The following is a 12,788-nucleotide window of genomic DNA, read 5'->3' on the forward strand; positions in this document are numbered from 1 at the left end:
AGCTTGTATGAACTTGGCAGCGGTGAGGTCAGAGACAAGTTCAATGTGGACAGCTTTCGTACAGAAGCATACGAAGACTGCCACATAGACTTTCCTAGGAGCAGCACGACGATGAGATGGTTGGATCTGGATGGGTCCCCAATAATCGATACCGGTGATCGCGAACGGCCGGGCCATGTTCACACGATTGGCTGGTAAGTCCCCCATGAACTGCTCTAGTTGTTTTGGACGGGCTCTAAAGCAAATCACGCAAGCATGTACGACTCGCTTTGCTAAGTCCCTGGCCCCTATTATCCAATACTGGGTTCGAAGTAAGCTGATGAGAAGCTGCGGTGCAGCGTGTAGATGTTTCGCGTGGTGATGTTGAACTAGGAGCTTGGAAAAACGGTGTGTGCCTGGTAGCAGGATTTGATGTCTGGTGTTGTAGGGTAACGTTGCATGACTGAGCCTGCCCCCAATCCGAATGACTCGAGATTCAGACAGAAACGGATGGAACCATCTGAGGCGGGACTTTGTTGGGACAGGTTTGCCTTGTTGTAGCTGTGACCATTCGCTGCTGAACTCCTGCTGTTGGACAAGTGAAATGAGTGCATTTTCGGATGCTTCGATTTCCTCACAAGACAATATTGTGCTGCTAGGACGATCGATTTTCTTGAGTCTCAATCGCCTACAGTAAGCGATGGTGTTGATCATTCGGCGAAGTGAGGAAAACCGTTCAGTAAGATCGTTGATGAAGGATTCCATAGAAGTTGCAGTGATGACAGAAATTGGTGTTTTTCGTGCTTCTTGAAGGACTTCAGAATTGTATTGGCTGATGTGTTGTTGAGTTGGCCATTTATCTGCGCCGCATTTTAACCAATCAGGCCCATGCCACCACAGGTCGGACTGGAGGAGAGTTTCAGCTGTCGTGCCGCGTGATAGAAGGTCTGCTGGGTTTTCATATCCTGGAACGTGGTTCCAGGAGTAATTCTCGGTGGCGAGTTGTATCTTCGACACCCGGTTCGCTACGAAGGTCACCCAGGATGATGGAGCAGATTTGAGCCAGTGGAGGACCGTCGTTGAATCGACCCAAAAGAAGGTTTCTGGTTGAAGCTGAAGCGATAGCATGACTTTCTTGTAAAGTTCGGCGGCAATAAGTGCACCACAGAGCTCGAGACGTGGGATACTTTGACGATGCAGGGGTGCGACTTTTGATCGAGCTGTTAGAAGTGCAACTTTTACGAGGTCTGAAGAATCGGTGGAACGAACATAAGCGCATGCGCCGTATGCACGCTCAGAAGCGTCGGAGAAGATATGAAGTTGCACTGAGGTTGGATTTGAATGCAAAATGCAACGTTCTATTCGAAGTTCGTTAAGTAGGATAAGTTGGGAGTGGTACGATTTCCAAAAGGATGTGGCTGCAGACGGAAGTTCTTGGTCCCAGTCCCAGCATTTACCGTCGTCGTTTTTCAAGCCCCATAGGGCTTGCATGAAAAGCTTGGCGGAAGTGACTACTGGACCCAGAAGTCCGAGGGGATCGAAAAGGCGAGCAATATGTGACAGTGCGATGCGTTTGGTCAACGGTTGTTCCGGTGGAGACTCGGGGAGGTTGATTCGGTAGCGTAGGTGATCCGGTGCTGGCTCCCAGTGTAAGCCAAGCGTTTTCAGGCACTGATCTCGGTCGAGATCTACTGAAGATTGGACCGCCCGGTTTTCTGGAGAGACATCCTTAAGAACAGCAGCTACGTTGGAAGCCCATTTGCGAAGCTCGAAGCATCCCTTGCGAAGTAACTGGTCAAGCTGTTTTTGGAGATTGATGGCGTCTTGGATCGAATCGGCCCCAGAGAAAAGATCGTCGACGTAAAAGTCCCTTCTGAGAACTTTCGCTGCTCGGGGGAACCTCTCATGTTCATCCTCTGCCAGCTGTTGCAGTACTCTCGTAGCCAAGTAGGGAGCGCTCGCTGTCCCATACGTCACCGTCTTCAGTTCGTAGGTCTGCATTGGTGCCTCGGGTGAGGTTCGCCACACTATTCGCTGCAAGGGGGTGTCACCTTCGTCGACGAGAATTTGTCTGTACATCTGCTTGATGTCAGCTAGCAGCATGATCGGCCGGATTCTGGAGCGCATGATAATAGAGCGTAGGTCTTGCTGTACGATGGGTCCGACCATTAGAGCGTTGTTTAGGGAAGGGCCACTGGGAGTTTTGCATGATGCGTCAAAGACAACGCGTACTTTCGTCGTGGTGCTGTCTTCACGGATAACAGCGTGATGGGGTAAATGATAGCAAGGTGTGGGTGGTTGCTCGTAGTCGAATACCTTCTGCATGTGGCCCAGTGATTCGTACTCCTTCATGAAGCTGTCGTATTGTTGCTTAAGACCCTCGTCGCGGTTGAGCTTGTTCTCGAGCATGTGGAAGCGTCGCAGAGCAGTTCGGCGATTGTCGCTGAGATTATCGAGGACGTTATTCTTGACGGGTAAACGGACGCAGTATCGGCCTTCTGGAGTGCGCTTGACGTTCTGCTGAAAGTGAGTTTCGCAAGCTGCTTCTTCGACGGAGTAGCTTGGCGAGGAGCTGTCGTCTTCAATTGACCAAAACCGCTCCATGAGATTGTTGAGGTCACTGATCGTTGCAAGATTTGCCACAATTGGTCGGGTTGGTGAAAGTTGTTCGCACTCACCCGAGACAACCCAGCCGAAGACAGAATTGATGAGCGTTGGTTGGCCATCACCAAGATTGATTCTTCCGGAGGTTTCGAACAGCTCAAAAAAGATTTCTGCGCCTAAAATCATATCGATTCGACTGGTTTTGTGGAAGGACGGATCGGCTAGCTCTATTCCAGGTGGAATCTTCAACGATGATGCGTTTATTTCGGTTGATGGGAGATCTACAGTAACCTTTGGCAACACAAGAAAGTCTAATGTGGTGGAGTACTGGCACACACGGGAGCGAATAGAAGAACGAATTTTGAAGCGAGCTTGCGTTGTGGACTGGCCGATTCCGACGATGGGACAGTTCAGCTTTTGGCGATGGACCTTGATCAGCTGAGAGAAAGATTGCGTGATGAAACAAGATTCACTTCCGGAGTCGAGAAGTGCTCGGGCTACGTGCTCTGTTCCGTTGTCATCGACGAGGGTGAGTAATGCAGTTGCCAGGAGAATAGTTTTGCGGTTGTTTTTGGATGTTGTGAAACATGGAGCCTCGGTTGAAGCAGCAGGGAGTGACACTGACGGCGGTGGGTTCGAAGAAGTAGTTGGTAGTCGTTGCTTCGTTGTGTCGGAAGTCTTGGAGATTCCAGTAGAACAAAGTTGCGAGTGGTGACGGTTTCGGCAGTATCTGCAGGCACTTGTTGAAGAACAATCCTTAACCTGGTGGCCCTTTCTGAGACAGTTTCGACACAGCTGGTGTTGGCGGACTTCCCTCTCCTTCTCTTCGAGACTAAACTTTGAAAAGGTCGAGCATAAATATAGCGGATGGTGGTCGGAACAAACTACACACTTTCGAAAATTGGAATGATTTGCTCCATGGCTGGCGATCACGCGCGTAGGAGGTTTCTTGACGACATTGTTCGATACTGGTTCTACGTTTTTCGAAAGGGCTTCAAGGACACTGGCACGTCGCTGGATGAATTCCGTGAGGTCGTGGAAAGTAACAGTCGATAAAGTTGATGAGTGTTCTTCCCAGTCACGTCTAGTAGTCGGGTCGAGTCTGATGCTAAGCATTCTTATCAAAAGGATGTCCCAAAATTGCGTTTTCTCCCCCAGTTGCTTAAGGACTTTCACATTTGCTTCAAACCTTTCGACAAGAAAACGCAGTTCCGTAGATGATTCACGCTTCAAAGTAGAAAACTCGAACAAGGAATCCACATACGATTGCTTCAACCGTGCAGGCTTCTGATAGTGCTCAACCAAAAGGGTCCAAGCGACGATGTAGTTGTTTGCGCTGATGTTGATTGTTTGGATCAGCTTCAAGGCTTCTCCACTTAGCGAAGAGCGGAGGTAATAGAATTTTTGGATATTCGACAGTTCGTGAGAAGAGTGGACCAGCGAGACGAACAAGTCATGAAAATTGAGCCAACTGTCGATGCTACCGCTGAAGACCGGAAGTTTCACGTCGGGTAGTCTTACGTGTGACGACCAAGCAGGGCTATGAGGCGCAGAATGAGAGGATGACGATGCTGGCGTCGACGGAGAATGTTTATTTTTCGATAACAGAAATCCCTTGACTTCGAAAAATGAAGATTCGAACTCGATGCGTTGCTTCAGATGGTTGTCGATCTCAGCTTCATCCAGAGTTTCTAACTCCGCTTGCACTCCGTTGAAATCATTCCACAACGACACCAGGTGCTCTAGACGACCAGCAACTTGACATTCGTGTTGTTCTTCGTCGTAAGTTTCAACGAATGCCCGGATGTTAGAGAAGGATGCCAGCAAACTTCTGTGCCGGGTCCTTAGGTTTTTGAGACGACGATCGTTGGACATCGTGGGCTGCAAAAAGCGACCAGGTAGCACAAAACGTGGAAAAGTAAAGGGGTTGGAATGGTAATTACCTTTTTAAGGCAATTCTATGCCTTGTAAATTAGAATAACACCAGGATCGCCTTGAGGACTCGTGTAGATGATAGAAATTGCTCGGTTCCAGACACGTGATTCTTGCCAGGTGAGGATGACGGCGTTCAGATGATTAATGCACGGAGTTTCGACGTGCATCCGGTTCGAAGGACCATATGTCGATAGCAGGCAGCAGTAGAATTTCGCACTCACTTCTTTTCAGCTTCACGTTCCGGATTCCCAGGTAAGTATAATTTCCTTTTCAGGTTCCCACGGTTCAAGGTAAGTGTCGCTCTTCTTCCTTTCTTTCGGTATCACACAACACAGGTAAGTCCAATTAATTAATATTCACTTTATTTCCCGAATAGTTCATACACTTTATTAATGTAACTTTCTTTTAACTTTTACTTCTAAATTTTCTTTTATTTAGCTCTTCAATTTCTTCACCTTTAGCTTAAAATTAAATTTTTATTAAACTGTATTCAAAATATAAACAAACTCCCGCATTGGTGTATCTCGCTGGCCAATCAGAGCAAAGAGGAGATTCGGGCTGTCACCTTCTTCCTTTTATAATCTCTTTGGCGGAAGTGCAGCCCGTTTTACAATATTTTTGCGTTTCTCCTTGATTCGTTGATCGAGCGTTGACGGACGAGGGGTACAATTAATGGTCGAAGAGGTGATATCCACAACCAGATGGCGCGCTATGGTAAACCTTTTCGATGTAACGAACAATAAGTATACACAGTATGTAATGTCAATGCGATGATTCATCTTCATAATGAATTGACTTCTTCTGCTGAATAGCTATTTGAACGGAATGCTGAAAACTAATGACCGTTTTTTATAAATTCCAGCTTCTAAAAACCAACCATTTTCATATTATTGGAAATCCTCATAGAGAAAGAAAAAGTTTTCGAATTCAGAGTTATAAGCTGAAGACTGCGAATTCATAGCTTTGATAGCCGTCAAGGAATGTAAATGGGGGGTAAAAATTTGTACATGCATTATCTGAAAAAAAAAAACAAATCCAACGCATGAAACTTTATGTAATAAAATCTGAGGTTTTAGATTTATACCATTCAATTTCATTGGTAAAAATTCATTAAAAAAAACCCTAAATCAAATGATACCTAATTAACCTAATTAACAACTCTTCAAGTCTTTTCAATAATGAATGGGATAATTGTGTCCAAGAATAGACAAATTGAAATAGATCTCAGATTTTTCATACCATTCTAAAATGAAATCTTATGTTTTGAATTTGTCTTGGTACATCTTCATACTTGAACATGATTACATTTTCAAAGGTAATGGGAAGTATTAGTGAAACATGAAGTGCGGACAAGCGGAAATTGCGAGTTCAAGTTCTTTACGGTAAGCCGTTGAATGTTTTTCGAGAAATTTATTATATTTACGGTTTATGTTCTTACTTTCTTTGATATCTCATGTTTCTCTAATATTTCCCATCATCTTTGATAGTTATAAAATGAACGATTTTGGTTCCTAGATGATTTGTGTTTGATAACTTCAAAAAACTTTTAGTGGATCTTTCAACATTCAGGAAAAAGTATCATAAAACAGTGTGAAATTCAACTGCGAAAAAAAGGACACATACAATTGGAGACATTCAAAGTGAGTCTTCAACAAGGAAGGGTGATAGGATGAATAAGCAAACATAGGAAATTGTCACCTCATAACTATGAGTTTTTCAATATTATGAAAACGATAAACGCAGTTAATAATCTCAATCAATTTTTTAAACATTTCTCAATTTTGCCGTAGGGATGAATCATCCCAGAGGATGAAAATCCCGTATAAATAAAAAAGAAATGAAATTTTGCCTTCATGCAATTCCCTAGGTCCTCGCACTGTTTCTTATTTTTTATTTACATAGTATTCCGTCTCACGACCTAACTTGACGAACATAATTCCTAAAACTCATTCGGTCCATGGCAACCGTTCTCCAATTTCTCGGGCACCCCACGTTCGCCAGCTCACGCTCCACTTTGTCTAACCACCTTGCTCGTTGTGCTCTTGTTCGTCTTGTTCCTACCGGATTCGTAACGAACACCTTTTATGCAGGACAGTCGTCCGGCATTCTCGCAACATGTCCTGCCCAGCGTATTCGGCCAGCCTTCACCACTTCCTGGATACTGGGTTCGCCGTAGAGTCGCGCGGGCTCGTAGTTCATCCTTCGCCTCCACACTCCGTTCTTTTGAACGCCGCCAAAGATGGTTCTTAACACTCGTCGCTCGAATATTCCGAGTATACGCAGGTCCTCATCGAGTAATATCCATGTCTCGTAGCCCGTAGAGTACAACCGGTCTAATGAGCGTCATATACAGGTTACACTTTGTACGAGGGCTAAGTCTTCTCGACCGCAGTTGCGTGTGGAGTCCATGGTAGGCACGACTTCTCGCGCAACTTACACTTTGTACGAGGGCTAAGTCTTCTCGACCGCAGTTGCTTGTGGAGTGCTTGATAGGCACGACTTCCGCTGATAACTCGCTGCCGGATTTCACAGCTGGTGAGACAATGACACCAGTGAACCGAGATAGGCAAAGTCTTCGACTATCTCCAGCTCCAGCTCGCCGTCGATCGTGACCTTGTTTTTACTTGACAAGCGGGTTCGGTCGGTCTCGGATCCGCAGGTCAGCAAATACTTCGTCTTAGAGGTATTAATCATCAACCCAATCCTTCCTGCTTCGCGTTTCAGTTTGTTATAGATCTCTGCCGCAGATGATTTGCCGACTATATCGTTGTCGTCGGCAAAGCAGATAAGTTGACTGGATCTGTTGAAAATCGTGCCCGCATTGTCAAATAACACCTTCTAGCGCCACGTTGAACTTGAACATTCACCTGAAATCCGCACACAGCACTGCTTTCCATCCATCATCGTCTTGATCAGTCTGGTCAGCTTCCCGGAAAAGCCGTTCTCGTTCATGATTTTCCATAGCTCATCACGGTCGATCGTGTCGTATGCGGGTTTGAGGTCGATGAATAGATGGTGCGTAGGGACTTGGTGTTCACGGCATTTTCGGAGGATTTGCCGTTTAAAATCTAGTCCGTCGTTGGCCGTTCTTCCATGAAGCCGGCCTGATGACTTCCAACAAATCTGTTTGCTTGTGGCGTTAGGCTGCGGGGTAGGATTCGTGATAGCACTTTGTAGGCGGCATTTAGGACAGTGATCGCTCGGTAGTTCTCACAGTCCAATTTGTCGCCCTTATGTAGATGGGGCATATTACCCCCTCCTTTCAATCCTTCGGTAGCTGTTCTATGTCACAGATCCAGACCATCAACCGGTGTAGGCAATTGGCCAAATTGTGCGGGTCCATATTCGTGAGTTTAGCTACGATGCCATCCTTCCCATCCGACTTGATGCTATTCAGCTGGCGAATGGCTTCCTTAATTTCACTCATCGTTGGGAGTAGCTCCTCTACGTCGTTGGCTTCGCCGGCAATATACCTTCTCTCATAGTTTTGATCTCCTACATGTGCGCCGTTCAGGTGTTTATCGAAGTGCTGCTTCCACATTTTGATCACCTCACGATTGTCGTTCAAGATGCAGCTGCTCCAGCTCCTCGAGCTCCTCCTTCTCCAGGCGGCACTTTTTAGCCTGGAAAATTCGGACTCGCTTTCTCTTTGTATTCCTGACGCCGCGCGGCTTTTTCTTCGTCCATCGAGTTCGTTCCACATGACCGATGATGTTCTCCACTGTTGATGGCTGTCTTGATGGTATACCAACAGTCCTCGAGAGGAGCTTCCTGAAGCTCGCCCTCTGCTGGCAACGCTGCTTCGAGCGATCTCAGGTTTCTTCAGTCGTGCGATATTTAACCGAGGCGGACGCCGGTTTCGTAAATATGTTGTTCACTGCGGAGAGTTTTGGGCGCATCATCAACATCACCAGGTATTTATACTTGTGTGGGAGATGATGCTGGAAAAAGGTACTACGTACGGCCATTTGTTTGGAGGCGGGGAAATCTATTAGTCTTCCAATTGTCGGTCTGAATTCCTCCTCCTGGCCGACCTGAGCTTTAAAATCCCCGATGACGATCTTGAAATCATGCTTGGGCAGCGGTCGTACTCACGCTGCAGCTGCGCGTAGAATTCGTCTTTTTTCGTCACCGGTACTTCCGAGATGAGAACTGTGCACGTTGATGATGCTGATGTTGAAGAACCAGCCCTTGATTCTCAACCGGAACATCGGCCACCACCCGATCACGCGCTTTTGCATCTTTCCCATCACTATAAAGGCTGTTCCAAGCTCGTGTGTGTTGTCGCGCGACCATCTGGGTACGTTCGTACCGTGGAGCCCTTGCAGCGTACCTCGTGCAGCGCTACGATGTCAAATTTGAGGCTCTTCAATTCCTTGGAGAGCACGTGGGTGCTGACCACAAAATTTAGAAATCGGCAGTTCCATGTTCTAAGTGTCCAATCGGTAGTCGTTTCGTTTTCGTCGCGTGGGTTTTTGCCGGTTTCCATCCGAAATTTGTTGTTCGTTGATCGTTGCTTGTGTTTTTTTGTAGTCACAGGCTCGCAAAACCCGCAGCTAATCCGTTGGTGTGTGTTGATGTGGTGTGATGTTGGTGTTTTGTGTACCGAACACCACCAGGACGATGTTGAAATCCGCACGCCGCCCCTGACATAGAGAACAGACGCATGCGACCAAATAACGAGCCTATAATAAACAAAAAAACTAAATGTTACGATTGGATTTTTCGATTTTCTGTCAGTGTCATTCCAATCAAGCAAAACCAAGCCGTCTTAAAGGCAGCCCTACAGCATTTTCTTTTTTTACTCAAGGGTTTGATATAATTAATGACCATTCATTAGTATGAACAGCAAGAATATTTTTAAAATTGTATCGAACTACGATTCTCTCAGTGATGGAATATGGTAGCTTCGGTTTCCAGTCACCTGCCAAAACTCACCTTATCAAACTCGAGCGTTTCCACTACAGTTGTCTTCGCATCGGTTTGGGCTTTATGCCCTCAACGCACAACATGAGTTTGAAGTTTTGGCAGGAATACTCCCTTTGAAAGATCGATTCAATCTTTTATCACTTCAGTTCCTCATCAGGTGTGAGGTCATGAACCCATTGGTGATTGTAAATTTCGAAAGGCTTCTTGAGCAAAATCTTCAAACCAAATTTAAGCCTAAATACCAGAACCTCATGTCAATGCAGGTAAACCCTTACTCGTACTCTTCAACTCGTGTTTGTAGCCCTGACTACGATAATTCATCTGTCCAGTTTGATTTGTCTATGCAGCAGGAATCCGTGAAATCCCGGACACGCACCGTCCACTTTTGATTCCACAAATTTTCGAAGCTAAATATAGACACGTCGATGCTGATTTGGAGTGTTCAACGAAATATCTAGCGCCTATTACAGCCTCGAGTCACCATGCTCTGTGTATATAGCCGAGTTAGCTGCTATTCATTGGGCCTTGGATAGTATTGCCAACCGTTCTGTTGAACACTATTTTATTATAACTGATAGTCTCAGCTCTGTTGAAGCGATCCGCTCTATAAGACCAGGAAATTTCACGCCGTATTTCTTCAAAAAGATACGAGATATATTGACCACTTTATCAAGACGTTGCTTTTCCATCACCTTTGTCTGGGTCTCCTCACATTGCTCGATATTAGGCAATGAGAGGGCAGATTCCCTTGCAAAAGGTGGGTGCGATGGAAGGCAACATTTACCAGCGAAAAATCGTCTTCAACGAATTCTACTTCTTGGCTAGGAGAAACTCTATTGTCAACTGGTAGCGCAGATGGGACGAGGATGAGTTGGGTCGGTGGCTCCACTCGAGTATCACAAGGGTAAGCCTTAAGCCCTGATTTAATAGATTGGACCTGAGTCGAGATTTCATTCGTATATTTTCCCATCTCATGTCAAATCATTATTCCTTAGACGCGGTACTCTATCTTTTTGACCTTGCTGGCAGCAATCTGTGTGGTTGCGGTCAAGGTTACCATGACATCGAGCATATTGTTTGGTCGTGTTAGGACCATCTTTTCGCCAGAACGAATCTAATAGACTCCCTTAGGGCCCGAGGAAAACCACCCTGCATCCCAGTAAGAGATGTACTAAAGTTTAGTTCTTTTAGAAATGAGACAGTTACGAATGCGTGTATCCCAAAAACCATTCGCTTGTTCGAAATACTTTCCATGAAGGAAATGAAAGTAATCTTATGATAATTCATGAAAAAATTTAAAACAAATTATTTATCGTTTTTTGTAAGAAAAATCTTTACTTTATTCTTGATATCTACCATCGGCCGGCGTCCACTTTTTTCATTGTTCAGTTTTTTCAACTTTTATTTCGTCCAACCTGTATTCTAGGTGGCTACATACTCATCCTTTAATTTCTATTACTTTTCGGTCCAATACTCCTCGTTTAAAAAAAACTTAGGCAATTTAGTAGAAAAAGCTGTTTCAAAATTGTGAAAACTTGATTATTTTTGAGCCACTTTAAAGCGTTTTTAATGGAATTTCTACTGGCACATCTGACAATAACAAAGTAAAACCACCATGAGATTAATATTAAAGTATTAAGGTATAAACAAGATTACTCTTTTTAAGCTTTTAAAAATAGCAAAAATCAAAGTTTTCGTTTTGAAAATTGTCGTTTTTTTACATAAGAGCAGATTCTTGGAAAAACATTAAATTTTATACATAACCACCAACAAATACATACTAAAATATGCTCGGGACCTTACCACGAGCAAACATGTTCTGGGATTCAAACTCTGGAATTAGTTTAATATAGGGTTTTTTATAAGTTTTGTCGTCCTTCAGAAATCACCTGTCTCATTGCCTCGGTACCAGCTTTACAACTTACGAGCTCTGGAACTAGTAAAAATTTGTTATTTGAGGTAAGGTTTGGATGACTCATAATTAGCCAACACTTTCAGCTTATCAGAGAAAAAATTGTTGGACATTTCAGCGAATTACATTTAGTTTTTCGTTAATCAAAAATTAAAAATTCTAGTCTGAGACTTGTCTTCCCTGATGACTCTTAACCGTTGTTGGCGATCATGTGCTTCACTACAATGCTTGATTTGAACTTTGTGGACATTTTTGACAGTGTTTGCATACTTTTCCACCACTCACATACAGTATTTTTTTGAATAATCAACGATTTTGTCAGCTATCAATTTGATAATGATAGTTTTTGGGGGAAACTGTGCAAGATGATTTTTTTCTTTATCTCTTGAATCGTAAATTTCTCAAAAACACGTGAATTTAAAATTTTGAAAAAATAGGTCGATTAGTAATTTTTACAGGCAACAAAATGCTGTCAAAATTTTAAATGTCGGATTACTAGTAAATGAGCTATTAGCAAAAAAATGTGTCCCATTGCTAAAAGAACTAAGCTTTAGCTGCAATAAACATTGATTACATGTTCGAAATATACCCTTTTCTAAAAGCTATTGATCTATAATCATTTTCATTTTCATATTTGCCTATCTACATATTTTCTGTTCTCTTCAAGTAGTGAAAAAAGTGATAAAGTGATGTAGACCTAAGCAAACAATTGTAAACATACAAAACGAGTTGGGCTCCTTAAAGCCTCAAGGTATGAGCCTTTTCAAATAAAGAAATTTTATAAAAAAATTATATATTGTTCTCAAAAGTACCATGCGTGTAGTGTTTTGTTTATATGAATTTTTGCCACAATGTCTAAATTACTATGCGGACGCTTGTTGTAAGAGAAATTATGATGAAATTATCTTGACCATAGTATTTTCGACAACAAAAATTGCGAGTTGTGGTTGAAAATACTAAAACTAAGAAATGGTAAAATTATCATTACAACGTTTTTGAAGTAACCACGCAATTTTTTTCCGTGTAATGCCCGGCCCATGGTGATGTTAAAAACACCCTGGCAAGGGGTAAAAAGTCGGTTGACAAAATGGGTGCCATGACTTTTGCTTCGTCGGAATACAAACGAAAGTTGTATGGAAGGGTCTCTTTTCATAGGTGGGAGGGGTTCAAAACTATTAGTTAAATCTTACCGAGGTCCAGAAACATCACTGTACAAAATTTCGAACTGATCGGTTAAGCTGTGTGGATTTTCTATAAGGTGCATACAAACATACATATATAGTTCTACTAATCTTTATATATTAGATTATGATTTCAAATAATTTGCTCCTCCACTAATTTGATGAGCTTTTCGATGGAAATGAGCATACACCTATCTTCGTTTTGGACATTTTGTACCAAATTCAAAAATCTAAGATTTCATTTTAGA

General features: G+C 43.5%; 1 protein-coding gene across 9 annotated transcripts in view; it reads left to right on the forward strand.

Moving 5' to 3' along the window:
- LOC129755075 (regulating synaptic membrane exocytosis protein 2) overlaps positions 1 to 12,788 on the forward strand; it is a 209,294-nt gene that overhangs the window by 38,111 nt on the left and 158,395 nt on the right. The window lies entirely within an intron of this gene.

The sequence above is a fragment of the Uranotaenia lowii genome, chromosome 3 (assembly GCF_029784155.1).
Source record: "Uranotaenia lowii strain MFRU-FL chromosome 3, ASM2978415v1, whole genome shotgun sequence".
Lineage (NCBI taxonomy): Eukaryota > Metazoa > Arthropoda > Insecta > Diptera > Culicidae > Uranotaenia > Uranotaenia lowii.